This window comes from Cervus elaphus, chromosome 19, assembly GCF_910594005.1.
Source record: "Cervus elaphus chromosome 19, mCerEla1.1, whole genome shotgun sequence".
NCBI classification, from domain to species: Eukaryota; Metazoa; Chordata; class Mammalia; order Artiodactyla; family Cervidae; genus Cervus; species Cervus elaphus.
Genome location: NC_057833.1, coordinates 11421839 through 11441417, shown reverse-complemented (window position 1 = coordinate 11441417; position 19579 = coordinate 11421839). Strand labels below are relative to the sequence as shown.

General features: G+C 39.3%; 1 protein-coding gene across 6 annotated transcripts in view; it reads left to right on the top strand.

Moving 5' to 3' along the window:
* Positions 1-19579, top strand: part of VEPH1 (ventricular zone expressed PH domain containing 1) — a 320038-nt gene that overhangs the window by 63718 nt on the left and 236741 nt on the right. The window lies entirely within an intron of this gene.

Below are 19579 nucleotides of genomic sequence, written 5' to 3'. Positions count from 1 at the left end.
TTCTTCAGCTACAAGATTGAATTGCTAATTTCTCTTTGTACATGATCTTAAATTTGCTAGAAGTCCAGGAAGGCAATTATGCTTTTTTATCACCTTGGCTACATATTTGGTACAGATTTTATAGGAGTTACAAACACTTATACATGCCACACATTTTAAAATCATGGTAGTTAGACTTGCAAGTAACTGATTTATGAGGGGAAAACATTAACTTGTCTCTCTGTAGCAGCCAAGAACTTAGCTCATGTATTTGTTTTTTTAATTTTTTTGAAATGCACTTTCAGTGACAAAGAAATCTTTTGAAACACAAAATACACTTTCTGAGTTCACTGCAAGTACTGGAAATAAACAAATGATTTAGTTTATTTGATCCAGAACTATGCAAACCATCATAAAATAAATGATAATTTAACCTATGAAAGGTTGAGACTAAATATTTCAGGGTTAGTTTTTTGGACTGATGTGTCTGTAAGATACTGCAATCACTCACACAAGCCTACCAGACTTTGAGTTGCAAAACAGAAGGGATCTTTGTGTCTCTGAGTAGTAAGTTTCCTGCTTTGCAAATCTGTGTATGTATACCCTGCTAAACATTGGCATTTCTTAGTTTTCTCCCCTTTAGATCTTCCTCCTTGATTTATATTATCCTAATCCTTATTCTCCCATTTTTATACTTCTGCAGAAAATGCTAAAGTGTTAGTTATTTGATTTGATCTGAGTTTTCATAACACTGGAATTATAAAATTCAGTTACCCAGAAAGTGCCTGAATCCCTACCAATTGTCATCCATTCAGTGATAACAATAATAATTGTAATAACAGTAATAACTACAGTGGCTAGAATTTATTTCATGCTCCCTTTATGCCAAATACTGAACTAAGCATTTTATACCAATTAAGTCATTTAATCCCCACAAGAATTCCTTAATCAAAGTCCTATTATTATCCCATTTACCAATTAGTTATATTTTAAGTAATAGAAGCTCAGGTATAGTTTTATGATTAAAAATAGGAAGAGAAGGAGAAGGAGGAATCCCTTATTGGCACACATGACTAAAAAATATGCATTAGTATATCAGTCTTCCCATATGGCTTGATTCAGGACTCAAATGTGATCCCCAAAAGTCATTACTCAGTTCTGCTTCCTGTGGATTGGTTTCACTTTCATGTTTCATGTAATGGGCCTCTCTATCTTCCAGCTCACATTATCATGAATACCAGTTAAGAAAAAGAAATTCCATATCTCTGTTTGACCTGACATGGGCCACATGCCAATTTCTGAACCAATCCATCATTGTTGCAGGGGGATATCGTACTTCAACTGGCTGGACTTGGGTCATGAGCCACACTGAGAGCAGGAGTTCGTAGTAAACTGCAGCAGAACCACATGGATGGGGATTAGATAACCCCCAAGTCCATACCTGTTGCTAACAGTGTTGTAAATTAATACTGGGCAAGCCTTATGTCCCTGAATCAGGAGGATCCCTGGAGAAGGGCATGGCAACCCACTCCAATATTCTTGCCTAGAGAATCCCATGACAGAGGAGCCTGGTGGGCTATAGTCCATAGGATCACAAAGCATCAGACACAACTGAAGCAACTTAGTAGCAGCAGCAGCAGCAAGCCTTATATAAATGTCTACTTTTATTCCTTTATACTTCTTAAGAGATTCAGGTCATTGCTTTGGCATGCCAAGATCTAACTGATAATGATCCTTCCATTTCAATGTATCTGCAATTCTTCCAAAGTTCTTGCTGTCTGTAAATTTTATGAACAGAACCATTCTACCTTCTTTTTAAAACACTATTGAAAAGGTACATCTGATGCAGCCAGTATTCTTGCCTGGAGAATTCCTTAGGCAGAGAATCCTGGAGGTCCATGAGGTCTCAAAGAGTTCGACATGACTGTTAGTTGGCTAGTTGTGTCGGACTCTTTGTGACCCCATGGACTGTAGCCCACCAGGCTCCTCTGTCCATGGAATTCTCCAGGCAAGAATACTGAAGTGGGTAGGCATTCCCTTCTCCAGGGCATCTTTTGGATCCAGGGATCAAACCAGGGTCTCCTGCTTTGCCGGTGATTCTTTACCGTCTGAGCCACAAGGGAAGCCCAAATTAATCATAAGAGACTGTCAGATGGGCTTAAATATTTATCCCTGAAGACTAGTTCCAAGCCAGTTTTTTGCTACTTCCCACTATTAATGATTGTATATAAGTTATACTGTTTACTTTTACATTAAATATAACTACAAATTCATTTATTTAAATTCCTTAGATCTGTTTGTCTGTTTTGTGTTCTTTGAATTCTCCCAGTGAAAAGGAAATTGTGAAAGTCCTTCTTGGAGAGAGGATTAAAAGCATGAGCAAAATGTTGTCTTGATTTGTGCTTGAGAGCTAAGGAGATAGAAAACCTGAATGTCCCTATATCAAATAATTCTATCAGTATTTTTAAATCAGCCCACCAAAAAAAAAAAAGAAGGCTGTCACATTTAGTACTATATGCAAATTGGAACGAATTTGCAAGGAGTGATTACAGTCTTATCTAAACTTTTTCATGTAATTTAAAAAGAAGTACATTCTCCAACTAATTCTATACGGCAGGCATGAAAGTGAAAATCGCTCAGTCGGGTCCGACTCTTTTCCACCCCATGGACTGTACAGTTTGTGGAATTCTCCAGGCCAGGATACTGGAGTGGGTAGCCTTTCCCTTCTCCAGGGGATCTTCCAACCTAGAGATCGTACCCAGGTCTCCCGTATTGCAGGCAGATTCTTTACCAGCTAAGGCACAAGGAAATAAGGCAGGTTTATCAGTGATATCAGTCCCAAAAGACAAGATAGGAAAGAAAAATATAGACTCATCTTAGTTATGAACATGGTTGCACAAATCATAAATAAAAATTTTAGGAAAATAGTTCTAACAATGCATAAAGAAAATAATTCTTAACATTCATTGAGTTCTTGCTCTGTACCCAGTTCAGTTCAGTTCAGTTGCTCAGTCGTGTCCAACTCTGTGACCCCGTGGACTGCAGCTCGCCAGGCCTCCCTGTCCATCACCAACTCCTTAAGTTTACTCAAACTCGTGTCCATTGAGTAGGTGATGCCATCCAACCATCTCATCCTCTGTCGCCCCCTTCTCCTCCTGCCTTCAATCTTTCCCAGCATCAGGGTCTTTCAAATGAGTCAGTTCTTCGCATCAGGTGGCAAAAGAATTGGAGCTTCAGCTTCAGCATCAGTCCTTCCAATGAATATTCAGGACTGATCTCCTTTAGGATGAACTGGTTGGATCTCCTTGCAGTCCAAGGGACTCTCAACAGTCTTCTCCAACACCACAGTTCAAAAGCATCAATTCTTTGGCGCTCAATTTTCTTTATAGTCCAACTCTCACATCCATACATGACTAATGGAAAAACCATAGCTTTAACAAGACGGACCTTGACAGCAAAGTAATGTCTCTGCTTTTTAACATGCTGTCTAGACTGGTCATACCTTTTCTTCCAAGAAGCAAGCGTCTTTTAATTTCATGCCTGCAATCACCATCTGCAGTGATTTTGGAGACAAAATAATGATAATAATAATAAAGTCTGTCACTGTTTTCACTGTTTCCCCACCTATTTGCCATGGAGTGATAGGACCGGATGCCCTGATCTTAGTTTTCTGAATGTTGAGTTTTAACTTTTCCACTCTCCTCTTTCACTTTCATCAAGAGGCTCTTCAGTTCTTCTTTGCTTTCTGCCATAAGAGTGGTGTCATCTGCATATCTGAGGTTATTGATATTTCTCCCGTCAATCTTGATTCCAGCTTGTGCTTCATCCAGTCCAGCGTTTCTCATGATGTACTCTGCATATAAGTTGAATAAGCAGGGTGACAATATATGGCCTTGATGTACTCCTTTCCCGATTTGAAACCAGTCTTTTGTTCCATTATTCCATGTCCAGTTCTCACTGTTGCTTCTTGATCTGCATACAGATTTCTCAGGAGGCAGATCAGGTGGTCTGGTATTCCCTCTTTAAGAATTTTCTACAGTTTATTGTGATCCATACAGTCAAAGGCTTTAGAATAGTCAATAAAGCAGAAATAGATGTTTTTCTGGAACTCTCTTGTTTTTTCATGATCCAATGGATGTTGGCAATTTGGTCTCTGGTTTCTCTGCGTTTTCTAAATCCAGTTTGAACATCTGGAAGTTCATGGTTCACATACTGCTGAAGCCTAGCTTGGAGAATTTTGAGCATTACTTTGCTAGTGTGTGAGATAAGTGCAATTGTGCTGTAGTTTGAGCATTCTTTGTCATTGCCTTTCTTTGGGATTGGAATGAAAACTGACCTTTTCCAGTCCTGTAGCCACTGCTGAGTTTTCCAAATTTGCTGGCATATTGAGTGCAGCACTTTCACAGCATCATCTTTTAGGATTTGAAATAGCTCAACTGGAATTCCATCACCTTCAGTAGCTTTGTTCATAGTGATGCTTCCTAAGGCCCACTTGACTTTATATTCCAGACTGTCTGGCTCTAGGTGAATGATCACACCATCATGATTATCTGGGTCATAAAGATCTTTTTTGTATAGTTCTTCTGTGTATTCTTGCCACCTCTTTTTAATATCTTCTGCTTCTGTTAAGTCCATACCATTCCTGTCCTTTATTGAGCCCATCTTTGCATGAAATGTTCCCTTGGTATCTCTAATTTTCTTGAAGAGATCTCTAGTCTTTCCCATTCTATTGTTTTCCTCTATTTCTTTGCATTGATTGTTGAGGAAGTCTTTCTTATCTTTCCTTGGTACTCTTTGGAACTCTGCAATCAAATGGGTGTATCTTTCCTTTTCTCCTTTGCTTTTTGCTTCTCTTTTTTTCACAGCTATTTGTAAGGCCTCCTCAGACAACCGTTTTGCCTTTTTGCACTTCTTTTTCTTGGGGATGGTTTTGATCCCTGCCTCCTGTACAATGTCACGAACCTCCATCCATAGTTCTGTACATGGTACTAGTCTTTTTACATAATTCTCCTAACAGCTTATGAGGGAGGGACTGTTGTGAGTCTCACTTTATAAAAGTTAAGTTATCCCAGGAAGAATGCAACCTAAGCATTTTGGAGAGCTTTCTAACGCTTATTAAGAGGATATAATATGGATATAATTATTATATAATTATATATAATTAAGGTTATAGTTAAGAGAGATGTGTGTGTGTGTGTGTGTGTGTGTGTGTGTGTATAGGCTTCCCAGGTGGTGCTAGTGGTAAAGAACCCACCTGCCAATGCAGGAGACATAAGGGACACAGGTTCCATTCCTGGATTGGAAAGATCACCTGGAGGAGGGCATGACAACCCACTCCAGTATTCTTGACTGGAGAATCCCATGGTCAGAGGAACCTGATGGGCTACAGTCCAGAGGGTCACAAAGAGTCGGACATGACTGAAGTGACTTAACACACACACATATACATACACTCTCCCTTTGTTCATGATAAAAAAGAAAATACCTCTCAGCAAATTAGCAATAGAAGGAAATATCCTTAATCTAATAAAGGATAGCTACAAAAAGCTACAACTGAAATCATAGTTAATGGGGAAATGTTGAATGCTTCCCCCATTGAATTAATAATAAGATAAGCATATCCCTTGGGTGATTATTAAAAACAGGTTTTCTGCTTAAATCATATAAAGTGATTTAATATTTTATAACATTAGAACCTTTTCAGAGTGGAAGATTTGTTTTTCAGCCATCATGAATAATTCTTAAAACTTGTTCTTTGCCATGTGACGATGCTCTGTTAAACCTGTCCAGTGTTGGAATATAAAAGCACAATGAATTAGCATATCTTTTTTTTTTTTTTTTTTATTGTTTGGTATTCTTTTTATTATAAATTATTCTTTGAAGAACTTCCTTGCATATATTTGTGTATTTCTTTTTTTTTTTTTTTTTTTTTTTTTTTCAGTGGGTTTTGTCATACATTGATATGAATCAGCCATAGATTTACACTTATTCCCCATCCCGATCCCCCCTCCCACCTCCCTCTTCACCCGACTCCTCTGGGTCTTCCCAGTGCACCAGGCCCGAGCACTTGTCTCATGCATCCCACCTGGGCTGGTGATCTGTTTCACCATAGATAGTACACATGCTGTTCTTTTGAAACATCCCACCCTCACATTCTCCCACAGAGTTCAAAAGTCTGTTCTGTATTTCTGTGTCTCTTTTTCTGTTTTGCATATAGGGTTATCATTACCATCTTTCTAAATTCCATATATATGTGTTAGTATGCTGTAATGTTCTTTATCTTTCTGGCTTACTTCACTCTGTATAATGGGCTCCAGTTTCATCCATCTCATTAGGACTGATTCAAATGAATTCTTTTTGACAGCTGAGTAATATTCCATGGTGTATATGTACCACAGCTTCCTTATCCATTCATCTGCTGATGGGCATCTAGGTTGCTTCCATGTCCTGGCTATTATAAACAGTGCTGCAATGAACATTGGGGTGCACGTGTCTCTTTCAGATCTGGTTTCCTCAGTGTGTATGCCCAAAAGTGGGATTGCTGGGTCATATGGCAGTTCTATTTCCAGTTTTTTAAGGAATCTCCACACTGTTTTCCATAGTGGCTGTACTAGTTTGCATTCCCACCAACAGTGTAAGAGGGTTCCCTTTTCTCCACACCCTCTCCAGCATTTATTGCTTGTAGTCTTTTGGATAGCAGCCATCCTGACTGGCGTGTAATGGTACCTCATTGTGGTTTTGATTTGCATTTCTCTAATAATGAGTGATGTTGAGCACCTTTTCATGTGTTTGTTAGCCATCTGTATGTCTTCTTTGGAGAAATGTCTGTTTAGTTCTTTGGCCCATTTTTTGATTGGGTCATTTATTTTTCTGGAATTGAGCTTCAGGAGTTGCTTGTATATTTTTGAGATTAATCCTTTGTCTGTTTCTTCATTTGCTATTATTTTCTCCCAATCTGACGGCTGTCTTTTCACCTTACTTATAGTTTCCTTTGTAGTGCAAAAGCTTTTAAGTTTCATTAGATCCCATTTGTTTAGTTTTGCTTTTATTTCCAATATTCTGGGAGGTGGGTCATAGAGGATCTTGCTGTGATTTATGTCAGAGAGTGTTTTGCCTATGTTCTCCTCTAGGAGTTTTATAGTTTCTGGTCTTACATTTAGATCTTTAATCCATTTTGAGTTTATTTTTGTGTATGGTGTTAGAAAGTGTTCTAGTTTCATTCTTTTACAAGTGGTTGACCAGTTTTCCCAGCACCACTTGTTAAAGAGGTTGTCTTTTTTCCATTGTATATCCTTGCCTCCTTTGTCAAAGATAAGGTGTCCATAGGTTCGTGGATTTATCTCTGGGCTTTCTATTCTGTTCCATTGATCTATATTTCTGTCTTTGTGCCAGTACCATACTGTCTTGATGACTGTGGCTTTGTAGTAGAGTCTGAAGTCAGGCAGGTTGATTCCTCCAGTTCCATTCTTCTTTCTCAAGATTACTTTGGCTATTCGAGGTTTTTTGTATTTCCATACAAATTGTGAAATTCTTTGGTCTAGTTCTGTGAAAAATACCGTTGGTAGCTTGATAGGGATTGCATTGAATCTATAGATTGCTTTGGGTAGAATAGCCATTTTGACAATATTGATTCTTCCAATCCATGAACACGGTATGTTTCTCCATCTGTTTGTGTCCTCTTTGATTTCTTTCATCAGTGTTTTATAGTTTTCTATGTATAGGTCTTTTGTTTCTTTAGGTAGATATACTCCTAAGTATTTTATTCTTTTTGTTGCAATGGTGAGTGGTATTGTTTCCTTAATTTCTCTTTCTGTTTTTTCATTGTTAGTATATAGGAATGCAAGGGATTTCTGTGTGTTAATTTTATATCCTGCAACTTTACTATATTCATTGATTAGTTCTAGTAATTTTCTGGTAGAGTCTTTAGGGTTTTCTATGTAGAGGATCATGTCATCTGCAAACAGTGAGAGTTTCACTTCTTCTTTTCCTATCTGGATTCCTTTTACTTCTTTTTCTGCTCTGATTGCTGTGGCCAGAACTTCCAACACTATGTTGAACAGTAGTGGTGACAGTGGGCACCCTTGTCTTGTTCCTGATTTCAGGGGGAATGCTTTCAATTTTTCACCATTGAGGGTGATGCTTGCTGTGGGTTTGTCATATATGGCTTTTATAATGTTGAGGTATGTTCCTTCTATTCCTGCTTTTTGGAGAGTTTTAATCATAAATGAGTGTTGAATTTTGTCAAAGGCTTTCTCTGCATCTATTGAGATAATCATATGGTTTTTATCTTTCAATTTGTTAATGTGGTGTATTACGTTGATTGATTTGCGGATATTGAAGAATCCTTGCATTCCTGGGATAAAGCCCACTTGGTCGTGGTGTATGATTTTTTTAATATGTTGTTGGATTCTGTTTGCTAGAATTTTGTTAAGGATTTTTGCATCTATGTTCATCAGTGATATTGGCCTGTAGTTTTCTTTTTTTGTGGCATCTTTGTCTGGTTTTGGAATTAGGGTGATGGTGGCCTCATAGAATGAGTTTGGAAGTTTACCTTCTTCTGCAATTTTCTGGAAGAGTTTGAGTAAGGTAGGTGTTAGCTCTTCTCTAAATTTTTGGTAGAATTCAGCTGTGAAGCCATCTGGTCCTGGGCTTTTGTTTGCTGGAAGATTTTTGATTACACTTTCGATTTCCTTGCCTGTGATGGGTCTGTTAAGATCTTCTATTTCTTCCTGGTTCAGTTTTGGAAAGTTATACTTTTCTAAGAATTTGTCCGTTTCATCCAAGTTGTCCATTTTATTGGCATAGAGCTGCTGGTAGTAGTCTCTTATGATCCTTTGTATTTCAGTGTTGTCTGTTGTGATCTCTCCATTTTCATTTCTAATTTTGTTAATTTGGTTCTTCTCTCTTTGCTTCTTAATGAGTCTTGCTAATGGTTTGTCAATTTTGTTTATTTTTTCAAAAAACCAGCTTTTAGCTTTGTTGATTTTTGCTATGGTCTCTTTAGTTTCTTTTGCATTTATTTCTGCCCTGATTTTTAAGATTTCTTTCCTTCTGCTAACCCTGGGGTTCTTCATTTCTTCCTTCTCTAATTGCTTTAGGTGTAGAGTTAGGTTATTTATTTGGCTTTTTTCTTGTTTCTTGATGTAAGCCTGTAATGCTATGAACTTTCCCCTTAGCACTGCTTTTACAGTGTCCCATAGGTTTTGGGTTGTTGTGTTTTCATTTTCATTCATTTCTATACATATTTTGATTTCTTTTTTGATTTCTTCTATGATTTGTTGGTTATTCAGAAGTGTGTTATTTAGCCTCCATGTGTTTGAATTTTTAACAATTTTTTTCCTGTAATTGAGATCTAATCTTACTGCACTGTGGTCAGAAAAGATGACTGGAATGATTTCAATTTTTTTGAATTTTCCAAGACCAGATTTATGGCCCAGGATGTGATCTATTCTGGAGAAGGTTCCGTGTGCACTTGAGAAAAAGGTGAAGTTGATTGTTTTGGGGTGAAATGTCCTATAGATATCAATTAGGTCTAGCTGGTCCATTGTGTCATTTAAAGTTTGTGTTTCCTTGTTAATTTTCTGTGTAGTTGATCTATCCATAGTTGTGAGTGGGGTATTAAAGTCTCCCACTATTATTGTGTTACTATTAATTTCCTCTTTCATACTCGTTAGTGTTTGCCGTACATATTGCGGTGCTCCTATGTTGGGTGCATATATATTTATAATTGTTATATCTTCTTCTTGGATTGATCCTTTGATCATTATGTAGTGTCCTTCTTTGTCTCTTTTCACAGCTTTTATTTGAAAGTCTATTTTATCTGATATGAGTATTGCGACTCCTGCTTTCTTTTGGTCTCCGTTTGCATGAAATATTTTTTTCCAGCCCTTCACTTTCAGTCTGTATGTGTCTCTTGTTTTGAGGTGGGTCTCTTGTAGACAGCATATATAGGGGTCTTGTTTTTGTATCCATTCAGCCAATCTTTGTCTTTTGGTTGGGGCATTCAACCCATTTACATTTAGGGTAATTATTGATAGGTGTGGTCCCGTTGCCATTTACTTTGTTGTTTTGGGTTCACGTTTATACAACCTTTCTGCATTTCCTGTCTAGAGAAGATCCTTTAGCATTTGTTGAAGAGCTGGTTTGGTAGTGCTGAATTCTCTCAGCTTTTGCTTATCTGTAAAGCTTTTGAGTTCTCCTTCATATCTGAATGAGATCCTTGCTGGATACAGTAATCTAGGTTGTAGGTTATTCTCTTTCATTACTTTCAGGACGTCCTGCCATTCCCTTCTGGCCTGGAGGGTTTCTATTGATAGATCAGCTGTTATCCTTATGGGAATCCCTTTGTGTGTTATTTGTTGTTTTTCCCTTGCTGCTTTTAATATTTGTTCTTTGTGTTTGATCTTTGTTAGTTTGATTAATATGTGTCTTGGGGTGTTTCGCCTTGGGTTTATCCTGTTTGGAACTCTCTGGGTTTCTTGGACTTGGGTGGCTATTTCCTTCCCCATTTTAGGGAAGTTTTCAGCTATTATCTCCTCGAGTATTTTCTCATGGCCTTTCTTTTTGTCTTCTTCTTCTGGAACTCCTATGATTCGAATGTTGGGGCGTTTCACATTGTCCCAGAGGTCCCTGAGGTTGTCCTCATTTCTTTTGATCCTTTTTTCTTTTTTCCTCTCTGCTTCATTTATTTCCACCATTTTATCTTCTATCTCACTTATCCTATCTTCTGCCTCCGTTATTCTACTCTTGGTTCCCTCCAAAGTGTTTTTGATCTCATTCATTGCATTATTCATTTTTAATTGACTCTTTTTTATTTCTTCTAGGTCTTTATTAAACAATTCTTGTATCTTTTCAATCTTTGTTTCCAAGCTATTTATCTGTAACTCCATTTTGTTTTCAAGATTTTGGATCATTTTTATTATCATTATTCTAAATTCTTTTTCAGGTAGATTCCCTATCTCCTCCTCTTTTGTTTGACTTGGTGGGCATTTTTCTTGTTCCTTTACCTGTTGGGTATTTCTTTGCCTTTTCATCTTGTTTAGATTGCTGTGTCTGGAGTGGACTTTCTGTATTCTGGAGGTCTGTGGTTCCTTTTTATTGTGGAGGATTTACCCAGTGGGTGGGGTTGGACGTTTGGCTTGTCAAGGTTTCCTGGTTAGGGAAGCTTGCGTCAGTGTACTGGTGCGTGGAACTTGATTTCTTCTCTTTGGAGAGCAATGGAGTGCCCAGTAATGAGTTTTGAGTTGGGTCTATGTGTTAGGTGTGACCTTGGGTAGCCTGTATGTTGACATTCAGGGCTATGTTCCTGTGTTGCTGGAGAATTTGCGTGGTATGTCTTGCTCTAAAACTTATTGGCTCTTGGGTGGTGGTTGGTTTCAGTGTAGGTATGGAGGCTTTTGGACGGTCACTTATCACTTAAAGTTCCATGTAGTCAGGAGTTTTCTGGTGTTCTCAGGTTTTGGGCTTAAGTTTCCTGCCTCTGGATTTCAGTTTTATTCTTCCTGTAGTCTCAGGACTTCTCCAACTATACAGCTCTGATAATTAAACTTCTAGGTTAATGGCGAAAAGATTCTCCCCCGTTAGGGACACCCAGAGAGGTTCACAGAGTTACATGAACAGGAGAAAAGGGAGGAGGGAGATAGAGATGAGTAGGAGGAGAAAAAAGGGGACTCAAGAGGAGAGAGACAGATCTACGCAGCTGTCTGTTCCCAGAGTGTTCTCGTATCTCAGACACCTACAAGGATTCACAGAATTGGATGGGGAAGAGAAGGGGAAAAGAGGAAATAGAGGTGTTCTGAGGTAGAAAACAGAGAGTCAAGATTGGGAGGGAATAATCTTCGGTTTTAAGATAGGGCTTCTCTTTTTTTTTTTTTTTGTAAGGTTATAGTGTAGTGAAGATGAAAATGAAGAGTAGTAGAGGAGTACTAGAGGACTTTAAAAGAAATAAGAGAAAAAGAAAAATAGAAAATAGAAGAGAAAAAGGAAAGAAAAAAAAAAGAAGAAAAAGGAGAAGAAAAAAAAAGAAAAAGAAAAAAAAAAAAAAAAAGAAAGAAAAAAAAAATTTTTTTTTCCCCTAATTAAAAAAATCGTAAAAATCTATGAAAATGAAAGTTAAGGAGTAATGGGGGAGTAATAGGGAATTTTAAAGGAAAATAAAAGAGAAAAAATAAAAAAGAAAAATATAAAAAGAAAAAAATTTTTTTTTTTTTTCCTTACTTAGAAAAAACAGAAAAATAAAAAAAAAAGTAAAAATATGTCTAGGAATTTCTCTGGAGCTGTTGCGGTCAGTGTGGGTTCGGCTCAGTTTCAGATAGCTCCTCGTTCCAGCTTGCACTTCTCGATATCTACAGGGCCCTTCCGGTGAAGTCGGTGTTTTCTTCAGGGATTTTAATCTGTTGCACCAGTCCCTTCTGAAGCGGTTCCCTTTGTTTATTTGGCTTCTGTTTGCCGGTCTCTTCAGAGGCTTATTTCCGCCCTGACACAGGCGGCCGGAGGCGGACTCTTATTCAGGTAGCTAGTTCCGTTGCGCTGCTGGGAGGGGCTGACGCTGCGGGGCGGGGCTGACGCTGCGGGGCGGGGCTGGCGCTGCGGGGTGGGGCTGACGCTGCGGGGAGGGGCTGGCCCTGCGGGGGCGGGCTGGCGCTGCCGGAAGGGGCTGACGCTGCTTTCTCCGTCTGCGCTGCTCAGGCTCCCGGCTGTTCTATATGGAGCGCGCCCGCGCTGCGCGAGGTTCCAGCCCTCGGGTGTTACACAAAAGCGCGGAAGGAAAAGCTGCGCCTGCTCTCTGTGCCTTCCCCGTCAGAGCGGTCCAGGCAGCCAGGGGCTTGGTGGGCGCGCTATCCCCAGGTGTGGTGCACCCACTCCCTTCCGCGGACCCAGTCTCAGTTTCCGCTGGCGCCAGGCGGGTGCGCGCGCCTTCCGCCCTCCGCGTCCCCAGCCCCAGTCCCCTCCCCGCGCCGGTCGGGTGCCTGCGCCCTGTGTCTCGCCGCGACCTTCCCCTCCCCCCTGCCTCCTGCCTCCGGCGGGGCTGGGCCGGTCCGCAGCCTGCGAGCTCTTCTCGGGACTTTCCCCGTCCCTTTGTTCTGCGAACGGCCGGCAGTGTGTTCCGGCCGGTCAATTTTCTCTCTCTCCTTTGGTCTCCCACAGTTCAAGTTGGCACCTCACAGAAGCTCCCCCCGATTGTCCTCAGGGCACTCAGGCCCGGACCCTAGCCCAAGCAAGGCCGCCTAAGACTCCCTTCCCGGGACGGGTCTCCGTCCTTAGCTCTTTTGTCTCACTTTTTATCTTTTATATTTTGTCCTACCTCCTTTCGAAGACAATGGTCTGCTTTTCTGGGCGCCTGATGACCTCAGCTAGCGATCAGAAGTTGTTTTGTGAAGTTTGCTCTGCATTCGGTTATTCTTTTGATGAATTTGTAGGAGAGAAAGTGGTCTCCCGGTCCTACTCCTCCGCCATCTTGGCTCCTCCCCCTGAATTAGCATATCTTTTACCTAGGAAGCTGACAATATAATTGGTGATCCCTGAAATAAGGGTATCTCAACTGTAACGGATTATTTGAGAGCCTAGAGGGAAACCCTTCCCAAATTTTGATTTGGAACTCTGTAATGCAACACACACCACTACTGTCAAAACTAAAAGCAGACAGTGACATCCTTTCCTCTGCATTTCTGAATCAGTGGTCAAAAGAAGGAAATATGCCTCTCTGTCAATGTGTGTTTTACATAGTCCTCTGGCGCTAATCACAAGATGACCTCAAATGATTTGAAACTTAAGTAGATAGTCTTTGGAAAGAAATACACTCTTGTCTCAGCAAGAGTCCAAATTCCTTTCTGACTTCTTGGCAATAGCTTGGAAAAGACTGTCTAGTTAATTATGATAAATTTACCTTATTTCTTTCTCAATGTGAGACCAAATTCAAACCACTGATTGGTAAGCTGTCTCAGAAAAATGGAGATAGAAAATTGACCTCCCATTTACTGTGGCAGTAATAATATATAGGGTGGGTATGAGTCTGAAATAGATAAAGCCATTATACTTTGCCCAGTGCCTGGCACACAGTTCATTAGAGGTTACCATGATTCTTCTTTTTATTGCCATTTTCATAATCATTGTTATTGTCATCACTGAGTGTCTGTCATATACCAGGCCCATATTAAAAAATTAAAGGCAGAATCATAATCATTTGTGGAGTTCTGTAATCTCTGAGGAGGTGCTTAGCCATTAAAAATTCATGATACAGTTATTTTTCAAAGAAAAGGTTTTAAGTTCACTGCATTACAGCTTATTGAGGAAAAAACTCTATTAATCAAATATTGTAGAAAACAGGCTATTAAAGTAATTCTCATTAAGAATATTCAACCTGAACATTCAACCTGAACATATAAGGATATATTAAATTTTATGTTATAAAAGTCAGTACAAATGTAGATCAAGAAATAGAGAAACATCTTGAATCAGAAAAGAATGTCTTCTGAATTATTAACCAGGTCTTGGATCTGATGCATGTCAGAGTTTGCACCTTCCTGACTTCACCAGCAGATGTTGCTGTTAAGTAGAATAAAGCCTACACAGTTATGAACATCCATGGGCCAAGCTCTGAGAGTAACTTACCCACAGTGGAAAGGAATCTTTGTGTTTGTTTGTTTGTGTTTTTGTTCACTTATTTTCTGTTAAATCCACTGGGAACAACTTGGAAATACATTTTTATGGTAACTACTTCATTTCAAAAATTATTTCAGGGTTTATAAAACATTTTTAGATACATTATCTGTCATTATATTATTTTTATAATACCCCTTCAGCAAGTTAGGCAAGTGCTGTTATCCCCAGTTTCTTGGCTGACTTGAGACTCATAAAGATCAATTGGCAGGCCTTTGTCATCTAGTTAGTGGATAATAATGCTAGGGTCTGAATGCTGTGTTCCTGACCCCCAAGCCCAGGAAGCTTTCTTCTATACTCTAGATTTATAAAACATAATGCAAGGATCATCAATCTGAGTTTTCAAGTTCACTGAATCAAGGAATATACAAGTGAACACACACAATTACTTTGACCAAGATTTTTAACTTTTTGAGTGGTATTTCTTAGTGGCTACAATACAGCTCTAGAAACATTTGGCCTTAGTTAGCTTCTCAAAGAGTTTTCTAATATAAAATTTAACAAGAGATGAACTAAAAATCAATTATAATTTCTTCTTTGTTTGATAATCTGTTTTTTTAGGTGAAGTTAACTGAGTATAATAAATACCTAGCTCTAAGATTCTGTAATGTATACTTAATAGCCAACTGTTCTGGATATATTTTAAGGAATTAATATTTGATTAAAAGTCAACTCATGCACATCAAAGGAAACTGTAAACAAGGTAAAAAGACAACCCTCAGAATGGAAGAAAATAGTTTCAAATGAAGCAACTGACGAAGGAGTAATCTCCAAAATATACAAGCAGCTCATGCAGCTCAATATCAGAAAACAAGACAATGAAAAAACGGGCAGAGGACCTGAACAGACATTGCTCCAAAGAAGACATACAGGTGGCCAACAAACACATGAAAAGATGCTCAACATCATTACTTATTAGAGAAATGCAAATCAAAACCACAATGAGATATCACCACACACCAGTCAGAATGGCCATCATCAAAAAGTCTACAGACAATAAATGCTAGAGAGGATATGGAGAAAAGGGAACCCTCTTGTACTGTTGGTGGGAATACAAACAGATACAGTCACTACAGAGAATGGTATGAAGATTCCTTTAAAAACTAGAAATAAAACTATCATATGACCCGGCAATTCCACTACTGGGCATATACCCTGAGAAAACCATGATTGAAAAAGTCACATGGACCCTAATGCTCACTGCAGCACTATTTACAATAACCAGGACTTGGAAGCAACCTAGATGTCCACTGAGAGATGAATGGATAAAGAAGTTGTGGTACAAATTGTCCACAATATGCAATATATGCAATATATGTTGTATAAAATATTACCAAGCCATAAAAAGGAATGAATTTGAGTCAATTCAAATGAGATGAACCTAGACAGCATGTTATACAGAGTGAAGTAAGTCAGAGAAAAACAAAAATAGTATCTTAATGCATATATATATGTGAAATCTAGAAGACTGGCACGGATGGTCCTATCTGCAGAGCAGGAATAGAGATGCAGATGTGGAGGACGGTCTTGTGGACACAGAGGGGAAGGAGAGGGTGGGACAAATTTAGAGAGTAGCATTGATGTTTATACACTACTATGTGTAAAACAGATAGCTAGTGGGAGGCTGCTCTGTGACACAGGGAGCCCAGTCTGCTGCTCTGTGATGACCTAGAGGGATGGGATGGGGGCGAGGATGGGAGGGAAGACATATATATATACATTTATTCTGATTCTTGTTGAAGTACAGCAGAACCAGTGCAACATTGTAAAGCAATTATCCTCCAGTTAAAAATTTTTTTTTAAAAGTCGACTCACATTGCAACAGACAAGGAAAATATATCAACTCTATCTTGTCAGTTACTATCTCTGCAAAAATGTTGCTCTACTGCTATACATATATATGTACTAGAGTTGCAAAATGGCAAACTGTCACAGTTTTCCTGGGACTGAAAGATTTCCTGGGGCTCTCAGTACTAAAACTGGGTTAGTCCTAGGCAAACCAGGACAGTTGGTCACTCTAGCATACACACCTAATGTTTTATATTTTGTAAGTGTAATGTATTATGTATTAATTATACACATATTTTTCTCTGAATAACGTGCATGATTCTTTTACTGTGCTATAATAAGATGATGCCCTCAGTAACCATCCTGGTTAGTGACTCTTTGACAATGCGCTAGACTAAGTCAGCATGCTGATATTTCTTTTTAGATATTTTAATCTCAGTTTCACACATTTCTTACTTCCTCCTTTTCTTGACACTGTGTATTCTATAATTCACTAAATGCTATTAGCGTAAAGAAAAATTTAGCCAGCTTCCTGAAATTTGTAAAATGTATTTTGTACATGTAGTCTATCAGTATTTTGAAGGAATAAAGTACCTGGTCTTCTTTATTAAAAAGAAAAATTGCTCCACTGGATCAGGATTAGATTAAGTGGTCAACCAATAGTGGACTGAAGAAGATAAAACTGTATGTGTATTTTTTTTTTTTTTTGTAAAAGAAGTGCAGGGACAGGCAGCCTAGGGCTGTCAAGACAGGTTCATAATATTAAAGACCTAAGCTTATTCTATATTGTTGTGCTAAATCTGAGATGTTTGCTGAAATTCTAGCCATTTCTACCATATTGCAATCAATCAGATAGAGGAAGAGATAGGGAAGCACATTCAGTATTTCACCATCAGCCAGAATTTAGTCATTTGACCACATCTAGTTTTGCACTTGATACTGGAAAATAGAAACTTTACTCCAAGTGGCCATACATACCATTAAAAAATCAGAATTCTGTTTCTTAGGCAAAAGAGGGGAAACAGAGGGGACAATTGGAAGTCTTTAGAATACTTATTCAGATTGGGTGTAGATGAAATTTCTACTTTTGTAACCCAGTGGTTGCTTTATTCTTTTCCAATTTGTTTCTTCTCTGCCTTCAACATGTTATTCCTGTTAAAAATGTAAAAGTTCCCTTACATTTAACTTTATCAGCATATGAGTTTGCATACCTCTTGGCTGGCATCAGTTAGGGTCTCTTGAACAGTTGTAATACATGATCCAGTGTGGAAAAGAATTGAAAGCATGCCTAACTCTCTGCTGAAGGTTTGGTCAAGTATTTCCTCCTCTAGCATTTGGAGTCATATCAGTTCAGTTCAGTCACTCAGTCATGTCCGACTCTTTGCAACCCCATGAATCGCAGCACGCCAGGCCTCCCTGTCCATCACCAGCTCCTGGAGTCCACCCAAATCCATGTCCATTGAGTCAGTGATGCCATCCAGCCATCTCATCCTCTGCCATCTCCTTCTCCTCCTGCCCCCAATTCTTCCCAGCATTAGGATCTTTTCCAATGAGTTAACTCTTCGCATGAGGTGGCCAAAGTACTGGAGTTTCAGCTTCAGCATCAGTCCTTCCAGTGAACACCCAGGACTGATCTCCTTTAGGATGGACTGGTTGGGTCTTCTAGCAGTCCAAGGGACTCTCAAGAGTCTTCTCCAACACCATATATAGACAGTGGCTAATCAGGGTCTTGCATATGACCATTGTGCCTGAAATCTTGAAATATGTAATTTCCAAGGGTATGAGACTGACTTGTGACCACAAACTTGGGAATGATTTCCTTTGAGACATTTCAACCTGGTTTTGTGAGTCTCATGAGAAGGGTGAAGCTATACAGATACCTTGAATATCTTCAAAGATTCCTGGATTTATAGAATTTCACTGCTGAAAGATACTACATGTTCAACACCCTCCTTTTACTGAGAAATTCCAGAGTTCAGTAACCTAAGGTCTAGGCTGTTGTTTAGTTTTTAACTCATGTCCAGCTCCTTTGCAACCCCATAGACTATATAGCCCACCACACTGCTCATCCATGGGATTTCCCAGGCATGAATACTGGAGTGGGTTGCCATTCTGCAGGGGATCGTCTTTTGCATTGGCAGGCAGATTCCTTACCACTGAGCCCCCAGAGAAGCCCAGGGACCAGGCTAGTTCATTAAAAAATGTGGTTTGATAATTACTATTGGTTCTCTTCTCCAAACCTCATGAACAGGAAATGACTTGTGGTTGTTCAGGCCCTATCTTTAGGCAGACACATCATCACCAGGGTTCTACTATGTTCCCTACTGATGTTCAGAAGTGGCTTTGAGATGTTGCACAATCAGCCCTTGCACGGCATCCGCAGGAGGAGAACATTAGTGTGGTAGGGAGTCACCTCCCCATCTACAAGATGACGGGCTTTGACTGTCCTCTCCTTTATGCATAAGTAAGAGAATGGGATATGTGTTAAGGGCAGAAGTCATTGTTTCTTTTCCACATTTTTAGATCTCCCTTATAATAGTCCCATGAGTCCCAGGTGGCTCAGTGGTAAAGAATCCCCCTGCCAAAACAGGAAACTCAGGTTCAGTCCCTGAGTGGGGAAGATCCCTTGGAGAAGGAAGTAGCAGTCTACTCCAGTATTCTTGCCTGGGAAATCTCATGGACAGAGGAGCCTGGTGGGCTACAGTGCTGGGGTCACAAAAGAGTCGGTCAAGCTTAGTGACTAAATAATAACCACAATAACAATCCTAAGTCATCTCCTGCAGGCATCATGTGAATCTGAGAACTTTGATAATTCATACTTTTTCTCAATGTATACATGGGACAGAAAGTTGTGTATGTTCACAGCATCATCAAATTGGAAGGAATCATTTCTTCAATTCCTTGATCTCTCAGTTGAGAAAACTAAAACCCAGAGAGATGAATTGACTTAGCTAAGATCATCTTTCTTGCTTATGACTTATAGAAAGCCAATGCTTAAAACAATTCTATAGTTTGTTTCTAACAATACTGTTGTTGTTTAGTCACTAAGTTGTGTCCAACTCTTTTGTGACCCCATGAACTGTAGCCCGCCAGGCTCCTCAGTCCATGGGATTTCCCAGGCAAGAATATTGGAGTGGGTTACCATTTCCTTCTC